General features: G+C 43.8%; 4 pseudogenes; 2 read left to right on the forward strand and 2 right to left on the reverse strand.

The window, feature by feature from the left end:
• Nucleotides 1-5,033: 5,033 nt before the first annotated feature.
• On the reverse strand, nucleotides 5,034-5,151 carry LOC135052433 (5S ribosomal RNA; annotated as a pseudogene).
• A 149-nt stretch (nucleotides 5,152-5,300) lies between these two features.
• On the reverse strand, nucleotides 5,301-5,418 carry LOC135051927 (5S ribosomal RNA; annotated as a pseudogene).
• Nucleotides 5,419-7,675: 2,257 nt separating this feature from the next.
• LOC135051617 (5S ribosomal RNA) lies at nucleotides 7,676-7,793 on the forward strand (annotated as a pseudogene).
• Nucleotides 7,794-7,942: 149 nt separating this feature from the next.
• On the forward strand, nucleotides 7,943-8,060 carry LOC135052517 (5S ribosomal RNA; annotated as a pseudogene).
• The last annotated feature ends 8,007 nt before the right edge of the window (nucleotides 8,061-16,067 follow it).

A 16,067-nucleotide genomic window follows, 5' to 3' on the forward strand; every position in this document is an offset into this window, starting at 1 on the left:
TGTTAACGGATAGTACCTTTAAAGCAGCAATTAGTTAGTGTCCAAATAGCAGGACTGTCCCGCTGGAATTGGGACAGTTGGAATATATGATATATATATATATAGCCTGAGTTGATATATAGTTGAAAGGATGAATCTGAATTTGCATTAAAGTTAATTTAGTGGAAGTAGAAGAGATCGCACAGACACCTGTAATCTTAATATATGCTCCTTAATATCATGCATAAGTCCTTTCCCATTACTTATTACCTTCTGATATATATCTTTGGGGAGGTGCTCCGGGAATAAAGTTTAAACATATCATAGACCGAAGAGAGGAAGTATTCCCTATTGCGGGCACACACGGACTATTGCATACATATAATTACTTATAGTCAAATATCAGTTTGATAGATGACCACCATTGTGGTCATATACAGGTGTGGATTGGCCATAGGGCTCACCTGGAAGATTCCTGGTAGGCCATCGTGTCTGTGATACCTGTTTTGTGTGTTGTCATGTGGCCCCACACCCCACATGACAGGCAGCCCACCGCTCTCATTATACAATGCATTGGGGGTCATTCCGAGTTGATCGCTCGCTAGCTACTTTTAGCAGCCGTGCAAATGCATAGGCACCGCCCACTGGGGGAGTGTATTTTTGCTTTGCAAGAGTGCGAATGCCTGTGCAGCCGAGCGGTACAAAAACATTTTGTGCAAAACAAGACCAGCCCTGTAGTTACTTATTCTGTGTGATGATTGCAGCGATGAAGGTCCCGGAATTGACGTCAGATACCCACCCTGCAAACGCCTGGACACGCCTGCGTTTTCCCAAACACTCCTAGAAAACGGTCAGTTGACACCCATAAACTCCCTCTTCCTGTCAATCTCCTTGCTATCGGCTGTGCGAATGGAATCTTCGCTAGATCCAGTGCACAGCAGCGATGTTCTTTGTGCCCGTACGACGCGCGTGCGCATTGCAGAGTTTTGCCGTTTCTTTACCGGATCGCTGCGCTGTGAAAATCGGAAGCGAGCGATCAACTCGGAATTACCCCCATTGTTCCCATTCATTCTGTTATGCCATTCCTGCAGTACAGCCACTCTGCCATCCAGTGATGATGCCATGGTTTCATGGTACGTTATGCCTCTTGTGCTGCTCATGCCGGGCCACTTCTACAAAATTTTACATCGGCAATTTAATTCCCAATCTGCCCCTGGTCTCAGACACAACTACAGCAAAAGACGCAAGGAAGGCCGCAACTGCATTCAAGCAGGCCATATGAAGAGGGATGCCACCCCCATCAACAGACCGCACCCCCATTAGGGCTGCTTCCATAAATTTCCCGGGCTGATTTTCCATCCCAATCCGCCCCTGTATATATACAGATGGATCCACATTTATCTTGACCTTTAATAGGATTAACTGAGACTGGTCAATCGGACTTAATCCCCTCCTTTAATTACTTAATCCCCTGCTGTATTGTTCTCTGTATTCTATTGCAGCTGAGAACAATAGATGAAGGGTTTATGCTAATAAATCATGTTGTGACTAGTCAAGATAACGGTGGACCCATCTGTATATATATATATATATATACTGCATTCAGCTTGGCACTCAGGATGAAAAAGTACAATATAGGGGTGCCTTCCCACAGTCTTAATTCATAGTTACCAATGTCTTTGTATACCAAAAACAAGGCGGCACTCCCAAATTCCTTAAGCAAAACTTTGTGTATTAAAGAAGTATCAAATCTCCATGCTTGTCAACGTTTCAAGGCCACCCTGGCCTTTTCGTCAGGACGTAACAACAAGTGAACAGTGTAGGAAACATATATAACAACTGTGTCAGACATACCTTTATAAGATGTATGCAGTCCAGCATGCAGACGCCCGCTGCTCCCGCCCGGCCCCCGGTGGGAGGGCCCTCACGATGACGCGCTTCCTGCCCGTCCGTCACCAGGGACGCATCCCCCCTCCGGCTCCGGTTACCATGGGGACAACGCCGCCGTCGCAACACGGGGCTGCACACAAAACATATTATTAAAATAACCAGTGCGTGCAAATTAATTAACATAACACAAGTGCATACCACCATGTGCATTTAAAGTGCGAGTGCTTAGAACAAACAGTACATATTAACATCAAACATTAATGAATTAAAAACCAGAGTTAAAGAAATTAATCCTTAGTCATGCTATCGATAAACTTTATAATAACTCAACAACTACTCATCTATCTCAAATATCTCTCAAAAGCTTCACAGACCTACATAATACTCTAAGGCCCTGTTATGCTTATACGTAGCTAATAAACTTTACAGAAAAATATTCCAGGAAATTTTTTCATTAAGGCCCCTGGGGGAAATGGTATCTAGGATATGAATCCATTTTGATTCACACTGATTAAGTCGTTTCTTACGGTCACCACCACGAATGTCCATAGGTATATGGTCAATGATCTTGTATCTCAAGGAGGTCAGACTGTGCTGAACCTCCTTGAAGTGCAGAGCCACCGGCTGGTCACACTCTTTATTTTCTAGCGCCGCTTTTATAGCTGAGCGATGTAAAGCCATCCGCTCTCTAAAAGTGCGGATGGTCTGTCCAACATAATAAAGCCCACAAGGGCACAAAATGATGTATGACAGTATACAAATTCCTCACATCCAAAGTACACAAGAATGCCCCTGTTGGAATGAATTTTAATTTTTCTAATTTCAACAAAAATTGTGTAGTGTCCTTCAGAAAAGTTATTTGTCTTACTACCAATGGTTGTACTAAATAATCAAGGAATTGTGAAATAGGTTGACCTACCAGTATTTAAGAATAAGAACATAATGCCGTGCTATAAAAGGGGTAGGAACTTACGGGATTTGTTAGTCAAAACCAAAATTACGTATATGCCCGTAAATCCAAAAACCTAATTTTTGTTACAAAAGAAAAAAATGGGTTGCTACAAATGTGCATCATGCACGACGTGCAGCTTTATGGAACCAGGCCCCTATTTTAAACATCCGCACACGGGCCGTAAGTTTAAGATCAATCACGTCCTGAGTTGTACAACACAATACGTGGTTTACATCATTTTGTGCCCTTGTGGGCTTTATTATGTTGGACAGACCATAGAGAGCGGATGGCTTTACATGGCTCAGCTATAAAAGCGGCGCTAGAAAATAAAGAGTGTGACCAGCCGGTGGCTCGGCACTTCAAGGAGGTTCAGCACAGTCTGACCTCCTTGAGATACAAGATCATTGACCATATCCCTATGGACATTCGTGGTGGTGACCGTAAGAAACGACTTAATCAGTGTGAATCAAAATGGATTCATATCCTAGATACCATTTCCCCCAGGGGCCTTAATGAAAAAATTTCCTGGAATATTTTTCTGTAAAGTTTATTAGCTACGTATAAGCATAACAGGGCCTTAGAGTATTATGTAGGTCTGTGAAGCTTTTGAGAGATATTTGAGATAGAGGAGTAGCTGTTGAGTTATTATAAAGTTTATCGATAGCATGACTAAGGATTAATTTCTTTAACTCTGGTTTTTAATTCATTAATGCTTAATGTTAATATGTACTCTTTGTTCTAAGCACTCGCACTTTATATGCACATGGTGTTATGCACTTGTGTTATGTTAATTAATTTGCACGCACTGGTTATTTTAATAATATGTTTTGTGTGCAGTCCCGTGTTGCAACGGCGGCGTTGTCCCCATGGTAACCGGTGCCGGAGGGGGGATGCGTCCCTGGTGACGGACGGGCAGGAAGCGCGTCATCGTGAGGGCCCTCCCACCGGTGGCCGGGCGGGAGCAGCGGGCGCCTGCACGCTGGACTGCATACATCTTATAAAGGTATGTCTGACACAGTTGTTATATATGTTTCCTACACTGTTCACTTGTTGTTACGTCCTGACGAAAAGGCCAGGGTGGCCTTGAAACGTTGACAAGCATGGAGATTTAATACTTCTTTAATACACAAAGTTTTGCTTAAGGAATATGGGAGTGCCGCCTCGTTTTTGGTATACAAAGACATTGGTAACTATATATATATATATATATATATAAATATATATTATATATATATATATATATATATATATATGTGTAGTATTACTAGTCCAGTGCAGTTTTATTGTTATATGTGATAATTTCTGCATTGTACATGTGACTGTGTGTGCCTATAGCTGCTGTGTGGTTTCCATTCTGTTTATCCCCACATATTGCTATCACTATATTCTGTACCCTGGGGGGCTAAGTGCATCAGGGTCTCGTATACCATATAGTGTTCCACAGGATATACTGTTTTGTATTTTTCACTGTGTTTTTCAGTCATTTCATACCGATTTAATCCTCTGTTTGTGTTTTGCATTTGTGGTCACATAACACAGGGGGTTATTTACTGGTATTGTGTTTGTCTGGCTATATTGTACTGTTACGTCCTAAGGCTACATTACCAATAATGTCTGCTACATAGGGCGGGCAATCCGCGGATGCTCCTGCCTCATGCAGTGCTGACGCCACGGATTTACCTGAGGAAAAGATTTCAGCTGAGGGTTTCGGTACTGGGTGTTCTGCACCCCCCCCAGTCAGCCTCCAGCACCAGTGACACACCAAAACCCACCTTGGGCAGCTTTTTCAAATACAATTGAAAAGGAGAGAAAAGACAAAAAAAACCTTGTTTGGGAGCACTCGTTTGTAATGATTGGTATAATGTGAAGTGAAATAAATGATGAAATGAGATAAAACTTAACCTTTAATTGTTTCTTGAATAAAAGGAAATAAATGTGAAATAATTTTGAGACTCGTGTCTGATGTTTAGAATAAGAACCTTGTTTAACCTTTTTAACAAATGAGGTACAAGGTATTGAAGGAAGGTGAAGATATCAGAAAAAATGTGTTTAATGGATACCATAGATTTCTGATGAAATGAGGGTATCCAGAAGAGTCACTGTACATGCCTTGGAATGAAGGTTTTAATAGTAGCGTGATATGGTAGCAAAGTTGGGTTAAGATAATGGGAGATGGCAAAAAGAATATTTTAAGAGGAAAAAAGGGGGGGGGGGGGCACTGCACCTGGTATTCTCAGGAGGTTTCCCTTCCTGATACTGACCAGGCCATACCTGCTTAGCTTCCGAGATCGGACAAGATCGGGCGTATTCAGGGTAGTATGGCCGTGTGCCTGTTGTTAGAAATGTGAGAAAAGAAATGGGGGGAAAAATCCACTCCTATTATCTGTACTGTACATAAGTCAAAACCATGGATAGTCTGGGAGGGTTTTTCCAGAAGCAGGGATGTGAGAAGCGTTGGATGGGATTTTTCCTTTTAAAAGGCCCACTGCACCTGGTATTCTCAGGAGGTTCACCTTCCTAGTACTGACCAGGTCATGCCTGCTTAGCTTCCGAGATTGGACAGGATCGGGCGTATTCAGGGTAGTATGGCCGTGGGCCAGTATAGAGGAAATATAAATGAAATGGGAGAATATACAAGCTCTGCTTTCTGTACTTCACACTCAACCAAGGCTATAGACAGTCTTAAAATGGTATTTCCAGACAAAGGTGTGTCAAGATAATTCTGAGTGTTTAGGATTTATTAGGGTACAGGATGAATTAGAGGTGTAGTGTGGTAGGTAGAGTTTTGCAGATAGTGAGCTCTCATGAAAATGCTGAATGAAGATATGTACTGTGTATGTGTGTATCTCAATCCATAGATTAAGAAACAACAATTGATAAATGAAAATCACAGCTCAGAAACGGCTCATAAATGACAAAAAAACTTTTAATTACTAGTCCCCTAAGGGGAAACCAGATGAGTAATCATATGCTGGCAAAGAGCTCAAGGTTGGCTCACAAATGAAATATATAGCCTTATAGTGAGATTGAGAATGATCGATACCAATTATTAAAGAACAGAGTTCGGAGCTGACTCAAAGATGGTTAAATAACAATTAGCACTATAATTGCTGGTCCCCTAAAGGGAAGCCAGATGAGTGCTCATATGCTGATAAGGAGCTCAAGGCTGGCTCACAAATAGTACGATTAGCCTTATAATAAGAGTGAGATTAATTGATACTAAATAATCGATGATGAATGCAAATTAATAGAAAATGCTACCATAAATAAAGTTATAAGAAAATCAGGGTAATGTATCAAAAAATAGTACATAAACCTTAGAGGCATAGGCGGGGAATAAGTGCAAATAAAACACAGTTCTAAGACAGAGGAGAGTGTAGTGGTATACAGAGGTCTAGTATCTGTTACCACTGTCATTAGGTATGCTGTCAACTCTTTACAAACTGATAGTGAGTATAAGCATAAATTAAACCCTGGTGGTCTAGTGAGATTTACCACGGTACTGGTATAAATGACAGCAAAAAACGGGTATATAGTCAGTGTTAGGCAGGGGATAAATTCCCATTGTGCCCTGATGATCTAATATTGGTTGCCGCAGTACGCTTAAAACCCTGGTGGTCTAGTGTTAGTTACCACGGCCGCAAGGTATGAGGCTCTCGTGACCAAGCCTAATCAGGTGAAACGTACGTCGAGAACGTCCATAGTGACGTCATCGCGGCTACGCCCAGTCCGGAAGCGGGCGGCCGCGCTCATCACTGCAGCGGGACTTCGGACAGAGGAGACCAGCACAGCATCCGCCGCATACCTTGCGGCCGTGGTAACTAACACTAGACCACCAGGATTTTAAGCGTACTGCGGCAACCAATATTAGATCATCAGGGCACAATGGGAATTTATCCCCTGCCTAACACTGACTATATACCCGTTTTTTGCTGTCATTTATACCAGTACCGTGGTAAATCTCACTAGACCACCAGGGTTTAATTTATGCTTATACTCACTATCAGTTTGTAAAGAGTTGACAGCATACCTAATGACAGTGGTAACAGATACTAGACCTCTGTATACCACTACACTCTCCTCTGTCTTAGAACTGTGTTTTATTTGCACTTATTCCCCGCCTATGCCTCTAAGGTTTATGTACTATTTTTTGATACATTACCCTGATTTTCTTATAACTTTATTTATGGTAGCATTTTCTATTCATTTGCATTCATCATCGATTATTTAGTATCAATTAATCTCACTCTTATTATAAGGCTAATCGTACTATTTGTGAGCCAGCCTTGAGCTCCTTATCAGCATATGAGCACTCATCTGGCTTCCCTTTAGGGGACCAGCAATTATAGTGCTAATTGTTATTTAACCATCTTTGAGTCAGCTCCGAACTCTGTTCTTTAATAATTGGTATCGATCATTCTCACTCTCACTATAAGGCTATATATTTCATTTGTGAGCGAACCTTGAGCTCTTTGCCAGCATATGATTACTCATCTGGTTTCCCCTTAGGGGACTAGTAATTACAAAATTTTTTTGTCATTTATGAGCCGTTTCTGAGCTGTGATTTTCATTTATCAATTGTTGTTTCTTAATCTATGGATTGAGATACACACATACACAGTACATATCTTCATTCAGCATTTTCATGAGAGCTCACTATCTGCAAAACTCTACCTACCACACTACACCTCTAATTCATCCTGTACCCTAATAAATCCTAGACACTCAGAATTATCCTGACACACCTTTGTCTGGAAATACCATTTTGAGACTGTCTATAGCCTTGGTTGAGTGTGAAGTACAGAAAGCAGAGCTTGTATATTCTCCCATTTCATTTATATTTCCTCTATACTGGCCCACGGCCATACTACCCTGAATACGCCCGATCCTGTCCAATCTCGGAAGCTAAGCAGGCATGGCCTGGTCAGTACTAGGAAGGTGAACCTCCTGAGAATACCAGGTGCAGTGGGCCTTTTAAAAGGAAAAATCCCATCCAACGCTTCTCACATCCCTGCTTCTGGAAAAACCCTCCCAGACTATCCATGGTTTTGACTTATGTACAGTACAGATAATAGGAGTGGATTTTTCCCCCCATTTCTTTTCTCACATTTCTAACAACAGGCCCACGGCCATACTACCCTGAATACGCCCGATCTTGTCCGATCTCGGAAGCTAAGCAGGTATGGCCTGGTCAGTATCAGGAAGGGAAACCTCCTGAGAATACCAGGTGCAGTGCCCCCCCCTTTTTCCTCTTAAAATATTCTTTTTGCCATCTCCCTTTATCTTAACCCAACTTTGCTACCATATCACGCTACTATTAAAACCTTCATTCCAAGGCATGTACAGTGACTCTTCTAGATACCCTAATTTCATCAGAAATCTATGGTATCCATTAAACACATTTTTTATGATATCTTCACCTTCCTTTAATACCTTGTACCTCATTTGTTAAAAAGGTTAAACAAGGTTCTTATTCTAAACATCAGACACGAGTCTCAAAATTATTTCACATTTATTTCCTTTTATTCAAGAAACAATTAAAGGTTAAGTTTTATCTCATTTCATCATTTATTTCACTTCACATTATACCAATCATTACAAACGAGTGCTCCCAAACAAGGGTTTTTTGTCTTTTCTCTCCTTTTCAATTGTAGTCTAGTCTACAAAATTCCTGGGAGCACCGCCAATCATTAGCAGTTTAAAACTTTTTTGTCAACTGCATATATATTGGTTTTTCTATCTTTGATGTCATTTCTATATTTCGTTTAGATTGTTAAGACTAGTGCGGTTCCACACTGAATTTAGCTTTTTCAAATATGCTGACTATGCTTGTAACACAACTTATGCCCCCTGTGGGACCTCCTGTGCCATTACAGCCACATATTGTCCCTGTAGTTAATCCACCATGGGTGGATACTCTGTCATCCCAGTTACAGCAATTAAATCAGTCCCTGGTTAAACAAAAGCCTAACCCTTGCCCTACTGGGACCAAAGGGTCATCTAAGTGGGCCATTTCTTCCTCACAATCCACTCATGTTTTGGATACTTCATCCGATGAGGATTGGGAATATACTGATCCATCAGACACTGACACAGCTGCTTCTGATGAGGAATCTGCGACACAGGTTGATGTTCCTGACCTAGTGGAGGCTATCAAGGTGATTCTTCAGATTGATGACGAGATTGACCCTTCAGATACGTCTAAGAAACCTGATAAGTTCAAACGTCAGAAGGTTACTAAATTAGTTTTACCATATTCTGACCACTTAATTGACATACGTCAGGAATCCTGGTCTTCTCCAGGAAAGACATTTTCCCTGTCTATCTCTGCAGAGTTAGGTAACAAGTGGGAAACCCCACCACCAGTGGACTCACATGTAGTCCGTCTTGTGGTATCATCTACTCTGCCTGTCACCACAGTCACCTCTCTGAAGGAACCGACAGATAAGTGTGTGGAGAGCTGCTTGAAGTCTATTTACACTCTTGCTGGTGCTGTATATAGACCCACTATGGCAGTCTCTTGGGCTGCAAAAGGTATTGAAGCCTGGGTTCGAGCAGTTGAGGCAGAGCTACCTCTGAATATTTCTGACAATGCTAGACAATGTCTATCATATATTACCACAGCCTCCCTTTACATTCAGGAGGCGGCCTCTGATGCAGGTGTTATGGCGGCCAAAGTATCTACTACATCTATCCTAGCTCGCCGGATTCTGTGGTTACGGTCCTGATCGGTGGACCTGGACTCTAAGAAGACCTTGGAGGTGCTCCCTTTTAAGGGAGATATACTGTTTGGGGAAGATCTGAACAAGATTGTGACTGACTTGGTGGCGGCCAAGACTGCGTGTCTCCAAAGTACTAATCTTTTGGCTCCGAAGGCTAAGAGTACCACTTTTCATTCCTTTCGACCTCCAGGTAAAGCGAAGGATCAGGCGTACCCGAGACAAGCTCGCACTTCCACAACCTCTAAGCCCAAACATAAACTTTCTTGGGCCGCCCATCAGCCTGCTTCCAAATCAGACAAGCCTGCCGCATGATAGGGCGAGCCTCCTCTGGTGGATCCCAGGGTGGGAGGCCGACTCCTGCAGTTCGCCCAGGTAAGGACAAAGACCACTTCAGACACCTGGGTGCAGGAAGTTGTCTCTCACGGATATGCCATCTCTTTCAAGAAATGTCCCCCTCGCCAGTTTTGCTTGATGGTTATACCTTCGGTTCCATTAAAAGCAAAAACTCTACATTTGGTTGTACAATCCCTCCTGGACACGGGAGTGATAGTGTCGGTGCCTCTGTCTTAGAGAGGCAGAGGATACTATTCAACACTGTTTCTAGTTCCGAAGCGATCCTCCCAGCCCATTCTCAACCTCAAATCTTTGAAAAAGTTTGTGAAAGTATCCAAATTCCGTATGGAAACTCTTCACCCTATTGTTCTGGCTTTGGAGCCCAAGGAGTATATGGTATCCCTGGACATACAGGATGCTTACCTACACATACCTATTGCCATGTCGCATCAGCAGTATCTGCGGTTTGCTATTGGCAGCCTACATTATCAATTCCAAGCCTTGCCTTTTGGACTGACCACAGTTCCTCTGATCTTCATCAAGGACATGCAACCATGACGGTCATTCTCCGTCGTCAAGGTGTCAGGATACTGCCATATCTGGATGCCTTGCTGATCCTTGCAAACTCCCCAGAGGTTCTCACCCATCATCTGGAACTGACGGGCCAATTCCTACAAGCCCACTGGTGGCTCATCAATTGGAAGAAATCCTCACTGGTCTCTGCTCAGAGCATGGGGCACCTGGGGGCATTACTGGATACACACAACCGACGTTTGTTCTTGTCTCCAGAGAAGGTCCTGAAACTTCAGGACAAGATACAATGCTTCTTCTCTCGCCCAAAAGTGTCGATACACTCAACGATGCAAGTACTAGGCCTCATGGTGTCGGCTTTCAACATGGTAGAGTATGCTCAATTTCATTCCCGCCCTCTACAGTAGTTAATCCTTTCCAAGTGGGATGGCCTGCCTCATTGGATCAGGTCTCAAATGATCTCCTTGAATCCGGAGGTCCGTCTGTCACTGAGCTGGTGGCTGCAGGACCAACAATTGAGCAGGGGTCGTCCCTTCTGGATCTCCAACTGGGTCATCCTAGCGACGGATGCCAGTCTGCAGGGTTGGGTCGTGGTGTTGGAGCAACACTCTCTTCAGGGTTGGTGGACCAGGGAGGAATCTCTCCTCCCGATAAATATTCTGGAATTGCGGGCAGTGTTCAATGCGCTGAGGGTTGGGTCGTGGTGTTGGAGCAACACTCTCTTCAGGGTTGGTGGACCAGGGAGGAATCTCTCCTCCCGATAAATATTCTGGAATTGCGGGCAGTGTTCAATGCGCTGAAACTTGCCCTACCTCTGGTACAGAACAGGCCTGTTCAAGTACAGTCAGACAACGCCACCATGGTGGCATACATAAATCATCAAGGTGGCACTGGAAGACACATGGCAATGATGGAAGTGTCAAAAATCCTTCAATGGGCGGAACGCCATCTGCCAGCCATATCGGCAGTGTTCATACCCGGAGCCTTCAACTGGGAAGCAGACTTCCTCATTCATCAGGATGTACACACCGGAGAGTGGAGTCTTCATCCGGAAGTCTTTCAACTCCTAGTGGAAAAGTAGGGCCTACCAGATGTAGACATGATGGCGTCTCGACACAATCACAAGGTTCCGGTCTTCGGAGCAAGGACAAGGGATCCCCAAGCAGCGTTCGTGGATTCACTGGCAATTCCATGGAACTTTTGGCTGCCAGACTTGCACCCTCCAGTGTCCCTCCTGCCCAAGGTACTATGGAAGTTCAAGCAAGAAGGAGGAATACTACTTCTAGTCGCTTCAGCGTGGGCCAGACAGCATTGGTTCTCAGACCTGCAAGGTCTCTTAATAGAGCGTCCTCTTCTACTTCCTCAACGCCCAGAACTCCTCGTTCAGCGCCCTTGTTTCTACCCAGACCTGGCCAGATTGGCTTTGACGGCCTGGCTCTTGAAGCTTCACTCCTGAGGGACAAAGGATTCCCTGAGGCGGTCGTTTAAACTATGTTGAAAGCCGTATACTGGCTTCGGCTCGGATTTATTATAGGGTCTGGAATTCTTATTTCGCCTGATGTGCTAATAAGAATTACGATGCTTACAAGTTCAACACTGCCAGACTTTTGGCTTTTCTGCAACAAGGCCTGGACTTAGGCCTTCGTTTGGCCTCCCTCAAGGTTTATATTTCTGCCTTGTCAGTGTGGTTTCAGAGAAAAATTGTGTCTCTTCCTAACGTTCATACTTTCACTCAGGGTGTTTTACGGATTCAATCTTCCTATGTCCCTCCTGTGGCTCTGTGGGATCTGTCTGTTGTCTTAAATGCCCTACAAGAGTCTCCATTTAAACCTCTTGAGTCTGTAAACCTTAAATGCCTTACGCTTAAGGTCGTGTTTCTGCTGGCTATTGCCTCTCCTAGGGGGGTGTTTGGCGCTTTGTCCTGTCGTCCACCCTTTCTGATTTTTCACTGTGACCGGGCTATTCTTCAAATTCGCCATGGCTATCTAGCTAAGGTGGTGTCATCTTTCCACCTTAGCCAAGTGATTGTGGTTCCGGCCTTTATCTCTCCTGGTTTGTCCTCCAAAGAGCAGTCTTTGGATGTGGTACGGGCTTTCCATATATATGTGGAGAGGACTGCCTTCATCAGGAGGTCAGATTCTCTTTTTGTCCTTTTTGGTTTTCACAAACGTGGCTGGCCTGCGAATAAGCAAACTTTGGCCAGATGGATTAGAACGGTGATTGCGCTGGGCTCCCAGCTCCTGCTGCTATCAAGGCTCATTCTACTTGGTCTGTTGGACCTTCTTGGGTGGCCCGCCATGGCGCGTCCGCTAAACAATTGTGCAAGGCAGCTACGTGGTCCTCAGTGAACACGTTCATCAGGTTCTATGCCTTTGATACTTCCGCCTCCCAGGATGCTTCCTTTGGACGCCGGGTTTTTGTGCCCACTACAGTGCGTTCCCTCCCATGAGGAACTGCTTTAGGGCATCCCCGATGTTATTCCCTGTGGAATACCAGTGTACCCCACTGCAGAAAAGGAGATTTATGGCAAGACTTAGGATTGTTAAATCTCTTTCTGCGAGGTACACTGGATTCCACAGGGCGCCCACCCTGACGCATTTAGCTTCTTTGAGTTTGTATGGCATTAGCCGCCGGTGCCTTCTCCTGTCGTGAGAATGTGGTTCTATGTGGCTAACATCTACCGTCTTTATTTTACCTGCTACTGCATTGGACTGGTTAACGAAACTGATCTCCAGTGCCTGGAGGCGGGGCTATAGAGGAGGTGGTGCAGTGCATCCTGGGAACAGTCAAAGTTTTAGCCTGTTGGTGCCTCGGATCAAGATCCAACGCTACACCCCGATGTTATTCCCTGTGAAATCCAGTGTACCTCGCAGAAAGAGATTTAACAATGGTAAGTCTTACCATAAATCTCCTTTTTACACTATAGTTAAGATAATAAGGTTACTTGACAGATTTTTTGAAGATGTGATATTTGGGTGGTATTAGCTCAATCAAATAGAGAGTTCCTGTGTGTAGCTAACACAATATCTAGTTGCGAGCTGGGACCCTCTGTCTGGAGTTGCAGTGGTACAAGATGAACATTTAACCACTTGCCTGGCATGGTCGCATAAAATGCGACCACACCGGCTAGTGCTTTATCTGACCTGGTCACACAGGATGCGACCAGTCAGATAAACAGTGTTTGCAGCTGCAGGAAAGAGAAACTTCTAGCTGCTGCTGCTCTCATAGGGACTGGAAGGTCCCTCTGCCTTTCCGCACCCTCCCCCAGTGTTTGCCATGCTGACGATCATTGCTGATCGGTCAACATTGCAGGACCCCCCTCCCAGCGTCAACAGACAATAGCAGCCACTGGGGAAGTGTAAAGTAACCCCAAAACCCCCTCTGTATACCTTGCAGCTGTCCTAGCTGTTAAAAAGAAAGACACGATGGTCGAAAATGTTTCCGATCTGCCCAATGTTACGATGGTGCCAACCGATTTTCTGATTTTTGGAGCTTAACAATTTTTTTTTATATTTAATTTCCCCCCCCCCCCTCTGTTTCTTAACTAAAATCATTTTGGATAAGGTTAAATTCATGTTCTTCACTTAATTCACTCATAAAACCCCCCCAACAATTTCCAAAAAATTTTTTGGGGAAAAAATCGTCAGTTACGTAAGTGGTTAACAAGATTGGATAGAAAGACTATTAAAGATTAGCACTGAGGTCACAGATGTAGCAACATCAGAAGTAAAGAAAAGACAATAAAGAGAAAAATATGGGGGGTCATTCCGAGTCGTTCGCTCGGTAATTTTCTTCGCATCGCAGCGTTTTTCTGCTTAGTACGCATGCGCAATGTTCGCACTGCGACTGCGCCAAGTAATTTTGCTATGAAGATAGTTTTTTTACTCACGGCTTTTTCTTCGCTCCGGCGATCGTAATGTGATTGACAGGAAATGGGTGTTACTGGGCGGAAACACGGCGTTTTATGGGCGTGTGGATAAAAACGCTACCGTTTCCGGAAAAAACGCGGGAGTGGCTGGAGAAACGGGGGAGTGTCTGGGCGAACGCTGGGTGTGTTTGTGACGTCAAACCAGGAACGACAAGCACTGAACTGATCGCAGATGCCGAGTAAGTCTGATGCTACTCTGAAACTGCTAAGTAGTTTGTAATCGCAATATTGCGAATACATCGTTCGCAATTTTAAGAAGCTAAGATTCACTCCCAGTAAGCGGAGGCTTAGCGTGTGTAACTCTGCTAAAATCGCCTTGCGAGCGAACAACTCGGAATGACCCCCATAGTATCATAAATAGTTAATTATTACAGTTCCTACTGGTCCAAAGTGTATGTTAGAATCATAGAAGTTAGACATAGAATTTGACGGCAGATAGGAACCACTTGGCCCAACTTGTCTGCCTTTTTTTTAACCTTTTGGTAACCTTATCTCTTTTTGATCCTAAGATAGAAACATAGAATTTAATGGCAGATAAGAACGACTATTTAATGTCACTATAAGAACATCAGTACAGGGAACAAGTGATAAAGCTAAATATTTATCTTATAACATTCACTATATGCGGGTAATAGACTCAGTACGCAATTGGCGTATGGGGTACCGTAAGGGTACGCACTTAGTGTAGCAGACGCTTAGCCGTGGTCGAGACGCACATGCGGCACGCTCGCTCACATCTTAACACTTGGTGTCGAGCACGCTATAGGCGGCCAACTACCGTAATGCTACGCTACCAGCGTAGCGGACGCTCGTGACCACGAGGGGAACACGAGCGGCGCAGACGCTCACGGGATGACACTCAGTAAACCTTGTATGCAACACAATGAAAGGCTGAGCCTATACTGTAAACCTTGGTTTTGTAATGTGAGCACAATGCAATGCTAATTAACCTCTATTGTATGAAAGCCTCTTGAGCGATTGAGACGCTCTGAATACTCTCAGCAATGTAATAAACACACAATACCTTACTAAGGTTCCAAAACCTTTACTAACAATATCTAGCTATGTAAAAAGGGGAAAACAGTTAACAGTTCATACACTACAGGCTAACATCAATATCTAAACATAATAACTACACATATACAATATACAACAGTTTAACAATAACAGAGAGAGAGAGATAGTATGGCAAATACAAACAGAGAATAAGTTGGTTACAGAGAAATACTTACACACTGGGAACGATCGCTGCGCAGTCCTGGTACCAGCTCCCTAGTTAGTCAATGATGAAAACCGTTGTGGAGAGAAGACTGAGCTAGCCAGGCTGGCTGTTCTTTTATACACTGCGTACAGTACACTACAAAGGGACCTATAATCTCATTGTTCATTGGACACAGGAATGTCTCCCCGCATTATAACAAAAGGTCATAGGTTAGTTTGAACAGGTGGGCTGTGACTATATCGAACTGCTCAGGTGGGAGGGAATCTCAGGATTCCCGCCGCATGGATAATGAACTGCAAATATAGTAAATGTCCAGAAACTACTAATAGACATAACTATACGCAGGAGCGATTAATCTTTACCTAACCAGCACCGGATTGTTTCTAATAAAATGTTCTTTAGTTAGGTACCAAACACCACTGCTCAAACCCTGTCTGACCCTTCGTTTCATGCAAAGAGGAATTCCCCTGTCCAGCGACCAGTTACATAAACAAACTTACAGTTATTATT

Source organism: Pseudophryne corroboree, chromosome 2 (genome assembly GCF_028390025.1).
Source record: "Pseudophryne corroboree isolate aPseCor3 chromosome 2, aPseCor3.hap2, whole genome shotgun sequence".
Lineage (NCBI taxonomy): Eukaryota > Metazoa > Chordata > Amphibia > Anura > Myobatrachidae > Pseudophryne > Pseudophryne corroboree.